At 36.8% G+C, this 21,222-nt stretch overlaps 1 pseudogene; it reads left to right on the forward strand.

Annotated features, from left to right (window-relative positions):
* Nucleotides 1–11,363: 11,363 nt before the first annotated feature.
* LOC143591719 (pentatricopeptide repeat-containing protein At4g14850-like) lies at nucleotides 11,364–15,343 on the forward strand (annotated as a pseudogene).
* Nucleotides 15,344–21,222: the final 5,879 nt, after the last annotated feature.

Below are 21,222 nucleotides of genomic sequence, written 5' to 3' on the forward strand. Positions count from 1 at the left end.
ATACCCCCAAAATCCCAAAAATATCTTCATTTACATCTATTTCTTCACACACTCAAAACACACACATTCTAACCGATCAAGATTCGAAGCCGAGACCCGAGATTTTGTTGATAGATCTGAGTTGGTAAGGTAAGAACAAATCCAACAAAGCTAATATTACTGAAAATGGTTAGGATTGGATGGGTTAACCGGACCCGAAACCTAAACTGCCCAAATCGGACCCCTAAAACGTCGATTTTAGGCCGATTTGATGGTTGGGATTTGTAGGCGTCGATCATACGATTCCGTAGGTACCAAAATCGAGTTATTTGGCTAAGAAACGAAGGATTTATGGGCAAACAGATCTGCAGCGCGATAACTTCGCCTGCAAGATTAAGTTCGCCTGATGAACTTCGCCTTCAAGCGTAACTTCGCCTTCAAGCGTAACTTCGCCTAAGGATAACTTCGCCTACGGCCAAGTTCGTCTAAGGATAACTTCGCCTGAAGCCAAGTTCGCCTAAGGATAACTTCGCCAGAAGCCAAGTTCGCCTAAGGTTTAACTTCGCCTGAAGCCAAGTTCGCCTAAGGTTTAACTTCGCCTGAAGCCAAGTTCGCCTAAGGTTTAACTTCGCCTGAAGCCAAGTTCGCCTAAGGTTTAACTTCGCCTGAAGCCAAGTTCGCCCGAGGTTTAACTTCGCCTAAAGTGAAGTTCGTTTAGAAAATAAATTAAAAGCGATAAGTTAAAGTAAGCTAATACTAGGCCACCAGATTAGGTCAGGCGAGTATTGATACGTGTAACTTGTACAGTTAGCCGAGCTCAGTTAAAGAAGAGATTTACAGCTACCAGAGGAAGAAGCAGAGTCCAGGTGAGTTTCTAGCCCCATTCCTTGTTATGTTTTCGGGGCTGTGTGCATACTCGATGTGTTGTTAATACATTTATCCTAAGTGATAAGTGTATGTCATATGTGATATGTGTGATAGATATGAATGATTGTTTGTCGGTACGCGAACGATCTTCGGATATTGCGCGTACTGTTAGGTTAAAAATAAAGGTACGAATATTATATATCGAAGATGTATGAATGTTTCAAATGAATACTTGTCGGGGCGTGAACGATCTTCGGATATTGCACGTGTCGACAAGGGGTATGGTTGTTAAATGAATGAGGTAAAGAATGCCTAGAGTGTTCTTATGTTATAATGTAAGTATGTGTGTATAGGTACGCGAATGGCATGTGAGTTCTACGTTCGACATAGTAAGTTAGGATGGCAAATCCCTCTAGCTTCTGTCGGACATAGACTCGGCTGGTGATGGCGTAGTTAAGGACTGTGAGCCTTATACGTGAAGTAGATGATATATGTAAACGTAGATAAGGACTGCGAACCTTATACGTAATGTAGATAGGCGTCAGCATAGGAAAGGACTGTGAACCTTATACGTGCTGTATTTGTAGCATAGGGGAGGACTGCGAACCTCGTACGTGCTATGAATTAGGTTGCAACATAGGGAAGGACTGCGAACCTTGTACGTGTTGTGGATGTATGTCAGCATAGGAAAGGGCTGTGAACCTTATACGTGCTGGTTTTGTAGCATAGGGGAGGACTGCGAACCTCGTACGTGCTATGAGTTAGGTTGCAACATAGGGAAGGACTGCGAACCTTGTACGTGTTGTGGATGTATGTCAGCATAGGAAAGGGCTGTGAACCTTATACGTGCTGTTTTTGTAGCATAGGGGAGGACTGCGAACCTCGTACGTGCTATGAGTTAGGTTGCAACATAGGGAAGGACTGCGAACCTTGTACGTGTTGTGAATGTATGTCAGCATAGGAAAGGGCTGTGAACCTTATACGTGCTGGTTTTGTAGCATAGGGGAGGACTGCGAACCTCGTACGTGCTATGAGTTAGGTTGCAACATAGGGAAGGACTGCGAACCTTGTACGTGTTGTGAATGTATGTCAGCATAGGAAAGGGCTGTGAACCTTATACGTGCTGGTTTTGTAGCATAGGGGAGGACTGCGAACCTCGTACGTGCTATGAGTTAGGTTGCAACATAGGGAAGGACTGCGAACCTTGTACGTGTTGTGGATGTATTATGGTATAGGGAAGGACTGCGAACCTTGTACGTACCATAAATGGTGAACATAGGTAAGGACTGCGAACCTTGTACGTGTTCACGACCTTGAGTACAGGTATAGACGGTGAACTATGAACGTACTCTCGGTAGACTGAGGTTAGTGATTGTAGATATGTATGTATGTATGGTAGCAAGTATGTATGTAGAACAGAAGGGTAACTAGTGAACTATGGATATGTATCTACAAATATGTATGTATGTGTATGTATTGTATGGCGTTCGATTAACCAGAACTCACTCAGCGTAGCTGACTTTTAGTATGCACGCAGGTGAGCTGATTATAGGGTTAGCATGAGGATGACACACGGCATGGATTGAACGGCTGGCATCTGAAGAAAGAAGTAAAGATGTTTTAAATATAAAGTTTTTGTGTTATGTTATCAAAGAAAAGATTTAATGTTTTGTAATAAATGATTGATGTTTTATATTCCGCGAAAAGTTTTAATAAACTCTGATTTGAAGAACTGTGTTTATGAGTAAATCCGACGCTAAAGTAGGGTCACCGGGTTCGGGGCCTTACATGGCTCCTACGCTACCTCAGCGCCGTCCAATTCGATGTGTAGAGAGTGTCAGAAAGAGGATATTCGCACAATGCAGATCGTCGAGTGCTCGAAGTAAACCAGAGCTTCGTCCTCGGCATACTCCGTTATTTGGGTATTTGATAAACCCGGCGTATGTTGCTCCTCGTGGAGACGAGTTTCGGGATCCGGCTCCGCAACAGGCTGTTGTTTCTCAACCACCACCTGTGGTACAGCAAGCATTGCCTGCTGCTCCTGTTGTGGCACCGGAGGAGCAAGTAGACCTTGAAGCTGCTTTTTGTGGCCAAGGGTTCTTTGATATGGAGCGAGTTGATCCTGAGGCAGAGATTCAGGTCTCAGTAGCAGAGGTTTCTGGTGTTGATGTGTCAATGGTAGCTACATCTGTGGCTGATTCTGAGAGAACAGACTCTGACTCCTCAGCTGATGATGTTGCTGAAGCAAGACAGATTCTGGTCGCCCAAGAAAGAATTCATGGAAAAAGAAAGAAAGATACAGATGACAGTGAATCTGATTTTGAGGAGGATTTAGATCGTTTGATTCGTCGATCGAAAAGGGTTAGAACGGGTGAAGGCTCGGGAGCTGGTGAAAGCTCGAGGGTGGTTCATTTCTCTCCACCCGCCTTATCTGGTATGACTATGGTCCCTGCATCGATGACTATGACAGGACCGATCACCTCGGATGTTCCCGTGATATCTACATCATCTTCCTTTGGCACTCCACCCACTACTTTTCAGTTTTTGGCTCCAGAAATTGTTTCCTTGCCACCTCCTACTCTTACTCCATCGGAGGTTGTGGCAAGATTTGTTGAGTCGACTTTGGTTGCCACCGCGGGTTTATCTGTTACAATACCACCTGCGGTTACTTTTCAGCCTGTTTCTGATGTTCCGGCTACCTTGGGAATCCCTCCACCGTATGTTCAAGACACTTCTCATATGAGGTTTGATTTTGATGCAACTTTATCTGACTCGGAAAGTATAGCAACTCTTGAAAGGGTCGTGGCAGAACAGTTAAGAATCAACTTGATCCAGACTCACGCTATACAGCGCCTTGTTGCAGAAAATCAAATTCAGTCGTCCCTCCTGATCGAGCACGGTAAACTTTTTGATGCTTTAAAACAGTTCTTAGCATCTCATGGGGAGACGAGCTGCAAGGGCGATGAGTTGAGGACGAAGAAGAGTAATGATAGAGACGATGATCCCAATGCATCGAAAGATGCAGGTGGTGAGTTGCCAAGAACTGAACAAACTCTTGGGACTTCCACATCTCAGGGGGAGTCAACTAGTGCAACAGGTGGATCAGGGGGTGATGATGTGGTGGTAGTGGATGATGAGGAGATGTTGGATGATGATACTGTGGGTGACGACGATGTTTTACCGGTTGAAGAGATTGAGAAGATAGGAGCCGAGATTGTGATTGACAGTGAGATTGAAGAGGGAGAGATTGTGGAGGAAAATGTTGTGCATGAAATTCCAGAAGTTGATAAGTCAAATGTGAGTCAAGATATGGGAAGCGATGAGACTGAATGGGAAGAGCAGCCGAGATGGAAAGAAGGCTACGCTCAATAGTTCGTAAAGACAAAAAAGCCAGCGGTTCCAACTATGTTTAAAAAGAGTTATAATATCAAAGGGTATGCTAAATCAAAGAAGGGGATAATATTCTGGTTGTATGATGACCAGTTGAGGCTGTTTGTAATTAAACGTTTTGACGGAGTTCAATACTTCAAAAAGTTGTTGAGATCATTGAATACCTTGCCGGAGTGTGAGGTGAAGGATTTAGCCAAGTTGGGGTTGATAAACAGGAGTGATGATAATATGGCTAGGATTATTGGAAAGATCGTGTGGAAAGAAAGTATAAAAGAGAAAAAGTTCGAGTTGTTAAAGCTGCAGAAAGGGAAGCTTGTTGAAGATAAAGACAGAGGAATGAGAGCTGATGGCAAACCTTGGATGGTAATGAAGTATAAGCCTATCTGGTGTTTAAAAGAAGTGCCGATGAAACAAATGCCCAAGGATGTTCTAAAGGATCTGAAATGGTGGTATGTCGACAGTCAAACAGCTGAAGCGGTTATGGGGGATGAAGATGAACAAGAGGTGCTGAGAGTGTTTGATCCTATGCACTTGGTGAATTTGTCTCAAGCTGACTTGCAGGTGCTGAACGAGAAAAAGATATTCTATATTCCTGCATGGAAAGAAGAAGCCAAGAAATACCTTGTCTCTGTCTGTGTAAGACAGGGAGTTCATGCTTGAAGACAGGAGATACAAGATTTTGGGATTACCAGACACGTGATTAAAGATAGAGATATGAAGCAACTGCCAAGGGGGAGTCTGTTGGTACATGATGTCAGTAGTTCAGTATCTAGTGTTATGTTGTGTCTGTAATCGTGTTAGTTTGTTTTGGTTTAGATAGGTTGTCTCACAAGTTCGCCTGATATAAGCGAACTTGTGGACAAGCGAAGTTATTGACAACTTCGCCTAGTCTGTTAGGCGAAGTTGTCGTAACATATATATACATATGTTACGGGTTGTATGAAAGAAGTTAATGAGCAGTACGTGTAATTGTGATTGAACATCACGTGTTAAAGGGTTGCAATACAACGTGTCTTTTGAGTATTGTAACGTGTATTTGTGCTTGGTTTTAACGTATATCGCATCCTACGCTCGTATCGTCTTACGTAGGGATTCCGCACCTACGTAGAACGAGATATTCCCGTGTAGATCCGGCTGGGAACCTACATAAATACAAAAACCAGAAAAGAGTTTTCTTGTGTATATAAATAATATAAATTTGGTTGTTTCCGAATATATAAATGAAATTGAATTTTCTTATTTACGAGTTCATATTAGCGAATACTACAAATTTAATATATGGACGTAATTGAAACACAATATGTGTAGATAAATGAATAATACCTTAATCATATGTATATTTTACAATTTTAGATTAGGAGGTGCCAACTAAATGACATAATATAATTCAAAGTAATTGGACTACTTTTGTACTTCTAACCTATGAAAGAACGAAAAACTTTTAGTTGAAGGGTTAATATATTTATACCATATACCATATATATATTGTTATAAAACAACAAAGTAAAAAAATCATACAAGGTGAAACTAAACAAAAATAAAAATGCTACAAACATACAAGAGTTACTTATAAATAAAGATGGAGATATGGATGACAATTAAACCTGAACCCAACGAGAAAATCTGAAACATTTGGGATTTGGGACTGGGTTGGGATATAATATAAAGATTATTCTCATTAACAACCCAACTCAACCAGTGGCGAAGCTTGGACCGAGTTGGGGGGGGGGGGGGGAGCTCAAATTGTATACAAAATTTCATAAACCGGGGGGCTCAAATTTTCTGCTAAAAAGGCTAAACTTACACTACGTATAAAATTTTTCTGCCGAAAACGGGTAAATTAAATTAAACACACACACACACACACACACACACACACACACACACATATATATACAGACACACTATAGAAGAGAAACTATAATATGAACTGGTAAGAAACTGAAAGAACTTAGAAGGCATCATAAATAGAGGTGCACAAATCGGGTTTTTTCTAATACCCTGGTTCGGGTATGGAAACGGTTTCGGGTATGATCGGGTATTGGAAAATAGGGTATTGGGAGAAATCAGGTAGGGTATTGAGGAGAAAAACTCAACCCTATATACCCGGGTAGAGTATGACCGGGTTCGGGTATTGGAACCGGGTACGACCGGGTATTAATACCCGGTTTTGAATTTGTAATTTTTTTATACATTTTTTAATTTGTTTAAAATTTAAATTTGCTTTGTAATTTATAAAAATAATTAAACTATATTACAAAAACCATAAATCTACTTAATTACAAATTATGTACTTAGTAATATGCATTTTACAAAAACTTAAACATAAGAGTTGTGAAGTAAACATAAAAATATACTATAAAATCTCATGTATTATTTTGGGTATTAGAAAATTGATATCGGGTATTGGGTATAGGGTATGACCGGGTCCAGTTATTTACAGGTATAAATCGGGTACGGGTATTGACCTCAAAATGCATACCAAATCCATACCCTACGGTAGGGTCGGTTCCGGTTTCGGGTATAGAATACCAGGGAATAAAAAAACCGGTTCCGGCTATTTTTTTCTGGTCCGGTTCCGGGTACGGGTTTTTTGTGCACCTCTAATTGTAACATCCTAAAATGATTCTAGTATTAAATAAAGAAAGTTGCGTTTAGTTATCGAGTGTTAATAATTAATTTATGCTAAATAAATAAAAGATCATGGATTGGGATTAAATAAGATGGGTTAAAGGGTAATGGGCTTTAGGTCCATGGGCCTTGGGGAATATAAATATCCTCCTAAACCACCATAAAACCCTAAACCTCATTTCATTCCATCTTAATCTCTACACACTCCAAACACACACACCACCGTGTACACGGCCGAGAGAGACGAGAGGGGCTTGAGGCAAACGAACGTTAGTTGGTATTAGATCTTTATTACACGAGATCTAGAGTGCATAAACAAGTTAAACGAGATCCAAACGAGCACTAAAGGTATGTTCTTGACCCTTTAAAGTTTACGTTTTATTAGCGTTTAGCATTGAAACTTAGAACGAGAGTAGATCGGGTATAAACGAAACATAAAGTTGTAAACTTGATGATAAATACGAGCGTAATAAACCCGAAAATGGAAACGGCTCGATTAATGAACCCTTAACACTAGTATTGAACGTTTTTACCATAAAGGTCCAAACTTTACGTCATTCCGGGCTAAGTTTTACCCGAACAAGGCCATGGGAATGATCGCGGGACTTGTTAACGTCATATCCAAGAATGTCTCGATGAAACGAGGGTGATTCTTGTGATTACGAATGAACAGAGGCGAATGCTGAATAACTTCGCCTGCAAGCCAACTTCGCCTTCAAGCAAGTTCGCTTGCAAGCAAGTTCGCCAGCCAAGTTCGCCCCTGACAACTTCGCCTGGCATATGTTCGCTTAAGGTTAACTTCGCCAAACCTAACTTCGCTTGATGTTAAGTTCGCTACAAGCAAGTTCGCATACCTTATCAACTTCGCTGAATGCTTAACTTCGCTGAATGATAAGTTTGCTTAAAAAATAAGTTCGCATAGATAATAAGTTCGCTTAATGTTAAGTTCGCTTAACACTAAGTTCGCTTACAGTAAGTTCGCTTAATGTTAAGTTCGCTTAACACTAAGTTCGCTTACAGTAAGTTCGCTTATTGTTAAGTTCGCTGGAGTTAGCAAATTAGAAAATAAATTAAAAACCTAATGAAAAATGTGTTAAGACAGTTAATGGAAATAAAATTTTTCAAGCTGACCTGGCAGCTCGACCCCAGCCAGAGTCTCTGCCCCTTGGACCCTGCTAGGGGCTGCCGCCCCTAGACCCCGCTGCCAGGGGCGCTGCCCCCGGACCCCCGTTCGTTGTGGGTTATATAAAGATAGAAATACAACATGAGTAGTAGTAGTTAATTGATACATGTAAATATTATACAGTTAGCCGTGCACAGCTCAAGAATGGAATAACGATTAACGGAGAGCGTAACAGGATTCAGGTGAGTTTCTAGCCCCATTTATGTGTTATGTTTTCGGGGCTGTGTGCATACTCAATATGTTTGTTAATACGCTTATCCTAAGAGATAAGTGTATGCCTTATGTGAATAATGTGAAATGTATGAATGATTGCTTGATGGTACGTGAACGATCTTCGGATATTGCACGTGCTGTCAGGTTGTAACGCTATGTATAAGGTAAGTATGATATGTATGCTTATGTGTATGAACGCGATAAAGTTAATAAAAGAAGGAAAGGATGGTTGAATGGTTGTATGGTTACGAAAAGGGTACCGAGCCCTAATAATACTCGAGGTATGATGTATGGTTTTATGGTAACGAAGAGGGAATCGAACCCTACTAATATTCGAGGAAAGAGGGTACCGAGCCCTAATAATACTCGAGGAAAGAGGGTACCGAGCCCTAATAATACTCGAGGAAGGAGGGTACCCAGCCCTAATAATACTCGAGGAATGTAGGGCGTAATGCTCTTTATAACGTAAGATATGAAAGCAAGTTAGTACAAAAGAAAGTATAAAGTATGAAAGTATGATTGAAAGAATATAAGTTTATGTGTATTGTATAATGTATGATTAACTAGAACTCACTCAGCGTAGCTGACTTTTAGTATGCACGCAGGTGAGTAGGATGAGGCAGCTCGCTTGAGGGGACACGTGGCGTTGAATAAGAGACTGGCATCGGAAGGCTCAGGGTGTGTTATGTTTTAATTACTTAGTTTTCGAAAGACAAGTTGGTTGTTTAAGACAAGTTTTGAATTGTTATGAAATGTTTTATGAAAGCTTTTATATTCCGTGAATGTTTTAATTAACTCTGATATTTAGAACTGCGTTTATGAGTAGATCCAACACCAAAGTAGGGCTACCGGTAACGGGGCCTTACACTAATCATAAATAATAAGTGATATGGAAATATAACTTATTTATGAGGAAAAAAAATAATAATTGGATTGAAAAAAATAATAATAATGAGAAATAAAATGAACTTTCGTATTTAAAAAAATAAAAACTAAACATCGAACAATCATTTCAAACAGCCGTCCGGCGTATTTTGGCCACCACTTAATCGTCGGCGATCAAACATGGTGAAATCCTCAATTTAATTCCTTTCTAGGTATGATTTCTTTTTAATTGTTTTGATTTAGTTTTTAATTACTTGATATGTTAACACTATTTAATTTATCTGGTTAGTATTTTAACTGAACCCGGAATGCCCGTTTCAACATGTTAGTTAAATTATTCTAAAAATGGCCTTATAAACTAAACAAAATTTCCTCCCAAAATGACCCAATAAAACATCTATAATATATCTAAAAGAAAACATAAAAATCCTACGTGTCGCGATGTGATCGCTCCATTTTTTTAAGTCACCAGATTTGCTTGATTTTTAAATGGAGGCTTCTCATGCATTTGACCCGAATTCACGGGTATGAGTCATATAAAACCCATATATTTCTTAAACGGGTTATAACATCTCATTAAATTAAAAACTAATCTCACCAAATATTTAATATAAAAATCCTATAAAGTAGGGATATACTAAAAATAAATATATGATTTATTTAAAAATATATATATATATATATATATAAAATTTAAATTAAAAAAACGATTTTATTGTAAAAAAATAAACGGGTCTTGGGTCTCATCAAATTCATATTGCTTTTAAATGAAGTTATAACATCTCATTAATTTATGAAACAATTTATCATCAAACCATAAATATATTATTAACTTTCATACAATAAAAAAATAAATAAATATTAAAAACAGATAATATAAAACAACCTCCATAATACGGGGGATAAAAACTAGTATTATTATATTCAATCATGTTTAGAATATATGGGAGAATTCTCAAAATAGTCCTTTTGAAGAGAGAGAAATACAAAATAGTCCAAAACATGTTCCATCCTAAAATAGTCCTTGGAAATCTGTCTCCTACGTGAAATTGGTATTCGTGACGTGAGATTTGGTTGACCAGTCACAGATTGACATGTGTAAAGTTAATGATAAAGTTTCATCCAAATCTGTCTCGGCCGATATTTTTGTAGCCAAAATCGTCTTTTGAAAAACCAATGTTTTGGAATGAAAGTTGTCCGCCACGTGAGGTTTCAAAAAAATGATTTTTCGCGTTTTTTTGAAATTTATCTCCTCAAACGCATTTCAAATGAATTTCGTCTATTTTTGCATAAAAAAACGTGTTGTCAGAAAAGATAGATTTTGTTACAAAGTATGTTAATTCGATTGTTTTTTGATGAAATTTGTTTGTTTTTACATAAAAAGAATGGATGTTAGAAAAAGATAAATTTATCCACCCACCGCCATCATCCACCACCCACCGCCCACCGCCATCATCAACCACCACCACCCATCGTCATCATCCACCATTACCACCACCACCCACCGTCATCATCCACCACTACCACCACCACCCACCGCCATTATCAACCACCACCACCCACCGTCATCATCCACCACCACCACCCACCGCCATCATCAACCACCACCAACCACTGCCATCATCCACCACCACCACCCACCACATTCTTAACTCTTGCCATATTTTTTAAACTTTTATAAAAATCATCTAAGGAGATTAAATCCGTTGGGAAATTATCATTTTTTTAAAACTTTTTTGAAAATCATCTTACAAGACTAAATTCATTGGAAAAGTATCGCTTTTTTTTGCAACATTTTTGAAATTTCTCGTAGGAGACAAAATTCACCTGAAATGCGTCACACGCGACGAATTTCAAAATACCGCGGAAACCGATGAGTTTAAAACCTCATATGACGGACAACTTTCATTCCAAAACAATGGTTTTTCAGAAGACTATTTTGACTACAAAAATATCGGCCGAGACAGATTTCGCTGAAACTTTATCTTTAACTTTACACGTGTCACTCTGTGACTGGTCAACCAAATCTCACGTCACGAATACCAATTTCACGTGAAAGATAGATTTGCAAGGACTATTTTGGGAAGAGAAAAAATTTTGAACTATTTAAGATTTCTCTCTCTTATACAGGACTAGTATTTTAGGAATTTTCGCAAAATATATTCATGTTTGGTATCAGTAACATTTAAGTATGGCAACGCCACAGGGGCGTGTGATGAGAATGAGCACCTTAAAGAGCCTTGCCTCCCTGCTTGAAACCGCCATCAGCAGGCGGTAATCATAAAAACCATCAACATTCATCTCCAACCACCTCATAAACATGTACTCCAAACTCCACCTCCTCCCCTCAGCCCACCGCATTCTCACCCGCAACCCGCTCCGTCGTCACCTGGACCGCCCTCATCTCCGGTGCCGTCCAAACCGGCCACTTCTCTTCCGCCATTCTTTACCTTCGTTCCATGCACCGGGACTCAGTCTTCCCCAATGACTTCACCTTGGCTTCCCATGCGCCTTTAAAGCCTGCAATTCCTTAACCTCTCCCGGAGTTGGTAGACACCTCCATGCACTCGCCCTTAAGTTGGCTCTCATACATGATGTCTTTGTCTAACGCGGTTCTCCAAGGCAAGTATTGGAAAGCGCTTGACGCGTTTGTCAAGTTGAAGACGACAGCCTGTGCAGAGCTTGAGCTTACTTCCATTACATTTTGTGTCGTTTTGAATGCGTGTTCCGACGCGTTGTATCTACGGTTTCTTGGTAAGTGTAAGGATGTAAGTTCGGCCCGAGTGGTTTTTGACGGTGTTTGTAACCTTAATGACGTTTCTTGGTGCTCGATGGTGGCTGCTTATGAGCAAAATGACGAGGGGGAAAACGCATGTATGATGTTTTTACAAGCTTTGAGGAATGGTATTGAGCCTAAAGACTTTATTGTATCGAGTGCGCGGGGATCACGGGCCTGGAAATGGGGAGATTGGTTCATGCGCTTTCGGTTAAAGCGTGTTAGTGAAAATGTGTTTGTTGGAAGCGCGCTTGTTGACATGTATTCTAAATGTGGAGCCATAGAAGATTGTGAGAAGGTGTTCGATGAGATGCCCGAGAGGAATTTGATCACATGGAATGCGTTACTTGGCGGTTATGCTCATTCGGGAGACGCTGACATGACGCTTGGTTTGTTTGAGGAGATGAAATGTGGGAACGTAAACCCTAATTATGTTACCTTTGTGTCGGTTTTAGCAGCATGTAGTAGGGCTGGAGCGGTAGATGAGGGTTTGACTATTTTTGAGTCAAATGAGACCAAGATATGGAATTGAACCACGGGTTGAGCATTATGCGTGTGTGGTGGATATGTTACTGCTTATAAGTTCATAAAAATAATGCCTTTTGATCCTACAGTATCTATTTGGGGATCTCTTTTAGAAATAACAAACTTGGTAAGATAGCTGCTGATAAGTTGTTCCAGCTGGACCCACATGACTCTGGAAACCATGTCATTCTCTCAAATATGTTTGCTGCTGCTGGCAGGTATGCATTTCATTTACATCGAGCTCGAGCTCGGCTAGTTTATTATGAATTACTTTTTTATGCAATTATAGTAATAAAAGTTATATAAATATTATGCTCGTTTAGCGCCACGAGCCGGCTCGAGCTCGATAAGTGAAGCTTGGCCTCAGGTTTATTTATTAAACAAGCTTATTTTTAGGCTTGAGCTCATTTAAGCTTGGCTCGATTCGAGCTCTTTATGCGAGCCAATCTCAAGTAGCTGCGAGCAGCTTGGCTTGTATACACTTCTAAATGAACCGAGCGTTCACTGAACGATTCATGAACCATTCGGCAGAAAATTCGTTTATGTTCGTTTGTTTAATAAACAAATAAATATGAACCAAACTTTTTGTTCATTCAAGTAAGCAAACAAACATATCTTGTTTGTGAACGCTCTCATTTATATCCGGTTACGTTTGTTCTTTTATGTTCAATTATATTTGTTTACATTTGTTGAGATACTCTTCTTAAGTTTTTAGGCTTGTTACTACTTATTCTTTCTTCAGAATTTAAATTATTACCCATTACAATTAAGTCTAGTTTTATCAACTTTTTATGTACAACAAAATGTTGTTTACAATTACTTATAATTGGTGTTAGTTCACTCATGTTTGTTCATTTATCCATTTGCATATATTATTAACAAACGAAGATAAACAAACACAAACATGTTCATTTTCTTAACGTACGAACACGAGTATGAAAACCTTGTTTGTTTAATTGTTCATGTTCAATTGTTTTTACGGTTAAAGTTAATCGAATGAACACGAACAAACTTCTTTCGTGTTCATTCGGTTCGTTTCTATGCCTATGTTGTTTTAGGCTTGTTTACGAACAGAACGTTCAGTAAACTGTCCGTGAACCGTTTGACGGGAAGTTTGTTTATTTAATAAATGAATGAATTTGAACAAAAAAAATTTTGTTCATTTAGTTAAACAAACATAAACATATGTCTCGTTCGATCATTTATGCACGTGAACATTGATTTACGTTTGTTAATTTAAATTCGTTTATGTTCATTTGTTTACGTTCATTTCTGTTTGTTAATATATTCATTTTAATTTGTTAGACCATTACTATTTAATCTAGTTTTAATAACTTTTTAGGCCCAAACATGGTGGTTAATATGCACTTTTAGTTGGTTTTAGCTCAGTTCGTTTGTTTACGTTCGTGAACCATTCTTTTATTTATTTTGTTAATGAACGAGCATAAACGATCTCAAACTCGCCCATTCACTTAACGAACACGAGCATGAAATCCTCGTTCGTTTAATTGTCTGTGTTCGTACGGTTTTTAAGTTCAAGTTAAACGAATGAACATGAACGCACGTCTCGTTCGCTCGTTTATGTTTGTTCGTTAACTTTCGTTTGTTTATGTTCGTCAATATATTCATATTAATTTGTTAGGCCCGTTACAGTTTAGTCTAGTTGTTCACATTTATTTTTAGTACCTTTATGTTTGTTTACGTTCGTGAACCATTCATTTATATTGTTATTGAATGAACATAACGAACAAGAAAATCTTCATTTTCTTAACTAGCGAACGCAAGCATGAAACCTCGTTCGTTTAATTGTTCATGTTCAATCATTTGTTTTGTTAAAGTTAAATGAACGAACATGAACGTATGTGAATTTAAATTCGTTTATGTTCGTTCTTTTACATTCATTAATATATTTATTTTTAATTTGTTACTCTCATTACAGTTTAGTCTAGTTTTAATAACTTGTTATGCCTAACATATTTTTGTTCACACTTACTTCTAGTTGGTTGTAGCTCAGTTAGGGGAGGCTCAGAGGGTGTGTGAGCTGCATCATTGGCCGGGGCACATAAGTTTCGGGGGGCACAAACTTTTTAATACATATTAGATATATATGATTTTTGGTGTTAAAAATAAGGTTATTTGCAATGGTTTATGAGATAATTACATGCTTAGAATGGTTTCTGCTTATAATAAATCGGTCGATAAAAGTTTTATCCATTTACATTAGCGAATAAAAAATTTTCGTTAAGGCCTACGGGCTTTTTTATTTTGGCTCGGCCGGGGTATTTAAATTCTCGGAGACGGCCCTGAGCTCAGTTATGTTCGTTAGGTTATTCATTTATTTTGTTAACAAACAAAAATAATCGAACACGAACACATTGATTTTCTTAACAAACGAACATGAACATAAACATGAACATGAAAACCTCGTTAGTTAATTGTTCGTGTCCAATTATGCATGCAGGTGGGAAGAAGCCAATGTGGTGAGAATGGAAATGAAACAAGTAGGAATTAATAAAAATGCAGGGTGCAGTTGGATCAGCATAAAGAATTCAGTCCACACATTTCAAGCAAAGGACACAAGTCATGAAATGAAGACAGAGATTGAAGCAATGTTAAACAAGTTGAAGATGCAAATGACTCTGTTTGACTTAGAAGAAGAAGAGAGAGAGTCAGAGGTTTGGCATCACAGTGAGAAGATAGCTCTTGCTTTTGGGCTGTGTGTAATCCCGTGCGGACTTCCTATTAGGATAACCAAGAATATGAGGATTTGTTTCGACTGTCATACTGCGTTTAAGTTCATCTCTGGTATTACTGAGAGAGAGATTTTCGTGAGAGATAATAATCGTTTTCATCGGTTTACAAAGTATGAGTGCTCGTGTCGAGATTATTGGTGACCATCTTTTCGTAAATTTTCATATATATTGAGGGTTCTATCCATATTTCTCACTAAATCTTCTTCTCAAATAACAGTCTTGTTAGATGGTTTTATAATGTTTCCTATCTGATTCTTACAAATTCTAAAAACATGGATAAATGTGTCTTTAAACTCAGTCTTCTAAAACGCATTTTTGGTGAATTTGTACCAAGGAGACGAGCTTTTGGTTAATTTCTTATGAGTTGAAAAATCATCCACATCGACAAGATTTAAGTCAATTTCGTCCACACCGACATGATCGTCCATTGAATATAATTTTCATTATTTTTTTCATTTTTGTATATAATTTTCATCTTCTTCCTCCTTCATACATTCATAAACCTTCATCAATGTACTTGTTCCCGAACGTTGAGATTATGTTGCTGTCGTAATAGGAACCAATGAACCCGAGACTCATATCTATAACCTCCACACGATTTCCCATCTTAAACTTCATGCTTTTGATTCAAGAACAAGTGTTAATGAAATGATTGTGGAAGAGAAGATTAAAAGGTGGGATGAATGAGGAATACGATGATTCCACATGTATTATAAGTTATGGACGGACCCAGAAGAAATTAACCAAAAGCTCGTCTCCTTGGTACAAATTCAACACAAATGCGTCTTGAAAGACTGAGTTTAAAGGCACATTTTTCCATGTTTTTAGAATTTGTAGGGATCAGGTATACCCCATTTCAAAGAGTCTAAACACTAGCCATACCCCATTACCCAAGTATTAATCCCCTTTATAGTGGTGTTGCCCATATTTAAGAGCACACACGTGAGCGTAGAGAACTTGAGACCAGAAAGAAATCATAAGAAAAACCTCTTAATCACCCTACCAACGTGTTAATGGTTTAAAAGTTATATTAAATAAATGAATGTAAATCAATTGGAGCGCCTAAGACCATTACACTTTACACCAGCCACGCTCTTTGTTAATTATTATTGTTTCACATATACATATACATGCATGTACACATACATACATGTATGCATAAACAATTTTATTTAAATAAATAAAGTTAACCTATGCATCAATGCTACATGTCAAATGATGCTGTCCATACCGACATGCAGTTTTAAACAGTGACGGACACAGGATTTTATGTTAATGGGGTCTTAATTTTTTCGGTTTATAAAATTTTCGGGTCGGTCGTTATTCGGGTCTGGTCGAGTCGAGGCGAGGAACATAATAAAACACGAAAATATAGACTTTTAACTCATTTTTATTCATACCTGAAAAATATAAACATAAGCTATATATATGGTCTTGCGTACATGACCAAAACATGTAAAACTAACTCTAACACAAATAAATGATTAATTATAATATACATACACAAGATAAAAAATAAAAAAAATATGCAAAACTCATGTTGCCATTATATATGTTGTATGGTGATAATGGCTATGTGGGAGAAACTAAAGAAAAACACAAATATCCTAACTAATAACTAATATTTACTAGGATATAAAACAACAAAAACATAGTGTGGTGAGGCTTGAACCTGCAATTTCTTCAAGAAAAAACAAGAGACTTTCCACTAGACCAGTTCAGTCATAATACTATGGGTTCCAAGTATTAATTTTTATGGGGTCCTTACAAAATTTAATATACCGCCTCTAAGTAATTTTCAAAAACATTGATGTTCTGGGACCACGACCGGACCTATGTGGGTCCGCCCCTGGTTTTAAATAAGGTATGTATACAATTCATATGTATCCTCCACAAAGCATTATGAATTATTTGAGTTTTGTATTTTTTTTTTCTTTTTATCAGTAAACCCGGAGATAACTTTCTACTTAATACTTATGAGTTACTCTTAAAATTAGCATACTTTGTATTTTTTTCATACTTTACTCATCAAAATGTTAAAATCCTCCATGTATTTCAATCCTTAAGAGCATTTCCGGACCATTCCACGTATTTTTCCCTATAATTTAGCTAAAAAACACTATTCCGTTCATTTATTTATTATTTTTCAAAAATATTTCACATTCTATTCCCTATTCATATCCATAAATGTTTTTTTTCTTTTATCTTGTTATATATAGTATACTAGTTTTTATCCCCTGTATTACGGGGGTTGTTTTATATTATTTGTTTCTAATATTTATTTGTTTTTTGATTTTTTATTTTTTTATTGTATGAAAGTTAATAATATATTTATGGTTTGATGATTAATTGTTTCACAAATAAATGAGATGTTATAACCCGGTTTAAAAACTATAAGGGTTTGATGAGACCCATGACCCGTTTATTTTTTACTATAAAATTGGTTTTTTAATTATAAATTATATATATATTTTTTAAATAAATCATATATTAATTTTTAGTATATCCTACTTTATAGGATTTTTATATCAAATATTTGATGAGATTAGTTTTTAATTTAATGAGATGTTAAAACTCATTTAAGAAATATCTGGGTTTGATAAGACTTATACCTGTGAATTCGGGTCAGATGCATGAGAAGCCTCCATTTAAAAATTAAGCAAATCTGGTGACTCCAAAAAAAGGGGGAGCGACCACATCGCGACACGTATGATTTTTATGTTTTCGTTTATATATATTATAGATGGTGATTGGAAGATAGTTGATATATTATATGGTATGAATAAAAAAATGAGACCCTATATTTAAGTTTTTACTTTACATGTCATATAACTCATCCGTTTAATAAAGAATGGATTGAAAATGTGATTTTGATAGTTTTTCTTAATATTTACTCTAAATAATTATATGGATTTTTGGAAAAGATCTCGCCATCTAGTAACTTAATTATTTGTTTATTTGCCACCAAACGTATATTTGCCGCCACCAAACGTATATTTGCCACCACACAAAAGTAGCTACCATACAAGTTACTACCACCATATAAGACTTGAGTTTTGTACTTTATTAAGTTGAATATATATTGTTATGGTCATGATTAATTGTTGTGGGCCAACAGCTGACATCAAGATCTCGTGGTCGTATCGAATTTGATATCTTGAACCGTTGAATCTGATTGGAGTTCGTGTATTTTGGATAGCAGTGTTCTGTTGTTTTATATTTGTATACATAAAAAAAATGTATATGATTTGGTTGGTGATTCCTAATGCAATTATATACATAAGACTTAAAGAGTATGTGATGTAGTGGCTTTACTAGTTTGAAACAATTTAATCATGTTTTGAGAGAACATTACAAATTCTAAATGGTTATACTTGGGTTGCATTAAAGTTAACAGTTGTCGGTCCCCGGCAACAACGTCAAAATTTGATCAGTGTCGAAGGATGGTCAAAGATAAGAGATTTACGATCCTATTCACCTTAATTAGCTAGGACAGGTAAAATGTCGAACTACGAGCGTCTGTCGTTGGTGATATGTTTAATTAAGTGATCAATTGATTGATTACAAAGATTATGTTTGGAATGTTGATCACACTAACAAATTTGGATAATACTAAACATCAGGTTTGGATAGATTATCAATCAAATAGAAAAATGTCATTCAATACATAACATGAATAGGATATGAAATTATACAAACTTTACACCCTAGAATGATTCGGGATAGTTTAGCCTCTCATAGTAGTCATCTGATCTTCAATGGATGATTGGAAGTCCTTAAGCATTGATTGAATATGATTACTAGCTCCCGTAAGTCGTCAAAAATCACCCAGAAACAGCAGAGAAGAGGGTTCCGTCGACAATAGTTGAAAAGAAGATATAATCGATTTAGGCATTTAGCCGTCCTTCACACGTCACTAAGGATTTTCCTTAGTTGTGCCGCGGCGTCCAATATACTTGACCCCGTGTTTTTCAATAACTTGCTCCCTCGCACAAAAGGAACTTACTTCACTTCTCCGTGTGTTGCTAAGATCTTCACGCATCGCGAAGGATTTGCTTCCAATTTTCAGGGTTCTCTCAGATATGATTTTCATAATTTTTTTATTTTCTTTTATTGATTTACTCCGATGTATGCACGTATTATACCCGATCTTCCCAAGAGTTCATAACATGCACGTAAATGCTTCCAAAATATATCTTTAATGTACATAATCTAAAATTTAAAAAGCATGTATGAAGTACCTTAGTTCTAACTAAAAACTTAATAAAAATAATAAAATAGACTAATCAAACACACGAAAGATAACCGATCATAACACACGAAACACTACATATCTCAAATGAAAACGTATACAAATTTTCCCAATCCAGTCCCCACTAAGTTTCTCTGATTTTTATCAAAAGAAAACTATGCATTTTAATGCCTTTCTTTCGGTAGGGCAATCAATTCGGGTCTTATTGTGTTCAAAAGGTTAGAAACAACGCGCTTAACACAAGTATCAAACATAGATACAACATACTTAACTATTTATATGTCATGGTTGTAACATTGTTTTAAGTTTCATATATCAATAAGAAAAAATGATGGAACCTAGTATACTAATTTCAAATATTTAAAAAATAAAAAAGTCACATAAAATATTTTGTTAATTAGCATACCTTATCGTCTTTTAAACAGACACGCAATTGACAACTCTATCTTTATGTTAATAATAATTTACACCTTTATTGGCTAACATATATGGCCTGTGTTTTAAACAGACACGCAATTGACAACTCCTTTATTGGGAATTAACATGCCTTATTGTGTTTTAAACAGACACGCAATTGACAACTCTATCTTTATGTTAATTTACACCTTTAAAGGTGTAAATTAACAACATAAAGATAGAGTTGAGGTGTAAATTAACAACATAAAGATAGAGTTATCAACTGCGTGTCTGTTTAAAACACAACAAGGCATGTTAATTCCCAATAAAGGAGTTGTCAACTACGTGTCTGGTGTAAATTAACAACATAAAGGTAGAGTTGTCAATTACATGTCTTTTTAAAACACAAGGCATGTTAATTAATAAAATATATTCAATTTTCATTAATACTTTAATAGTACTGTAGTAACATATATGGCACTATAGCAGCACATATACCGGTAATAGGGATGGGTAAAATTAATTTCGTTACGTAGCCACATGACTATGCATATATATTTAATTTTCATTAATTGGGTTGAGAATGTACGAGGACCACCTAGCTAGTATGAAACTTTAAATATATTTTAGTTTCTCACTTTCTCACTATAATATTGAAAAGTTTAAGCTCTATTTATATGATGAAGTTTTAGTTTGATTTAACAAAAATAAAAATAAATGCTACGTAATCTATCAATCAATCAATCAAGCCCTGTATATCCCACCGCATAGCATGCTATCGGTAGTGTCAGGGGAGGGTGAGATGTAGGCAAGTCTTTCCTCTATCCGTGAGAATAGAGAGACTGCTTCCAAAGAGACCCCCGGCTCATAAAGCTACATACAGGTAAACAGAGTAAACATACATCCTACAAGCAAAGACACTTAGCAATATATAGATAGCAAACTACCAAATAGCAAGGGATTTGTAACCTACTAAGAATAGGGCATAAAAAACAAAAAGCAGCATCAACAAAATATATACTTACAACAAGGAGTCGGGCTAGCCAACTAGACCCTAAATACAAAGCTAAGCTAACTAGGTACATTCCCCTAGAAGTTGCTAACCTTAATCCTACGTCTTCACGAATCTATATCCTGGACCATGTCCTCAAAGAGATGCAACTCTGTCAAGTCATGTCTAATTCTCTTATCCTAGATCAATTTAGGCCTGCCTCTACTCATCTTTCCTTCCATAATGAAGGTTTCCACAATGCTAGGTAATCTATATATAATATAAAATTTTAGAAGGTAACTTCGTCTATAAATAGTTGATATATGTTTTAGTTTCCAATATACATTTGTTGAGTGTGTGTGTGACAAATTAACAAGCTTC

Source organism: Bidens hawaiensis, unplaced genomic scaffold (assembly GCF_021521415.1).
Source record: "Bidens hawaiensis isolate Kalapana, Puna unplaced genomic scaffold, B.hawaiensis_p1.1 tig00040002_1, whole genome shotgun sequence".
Lineage (NCBI taxonomy): Eukaryota > Viridiplantae > Streptophyta > Magnoliopsida > Asterales > Asteraceae > Bidens > Bidens hawaiensis.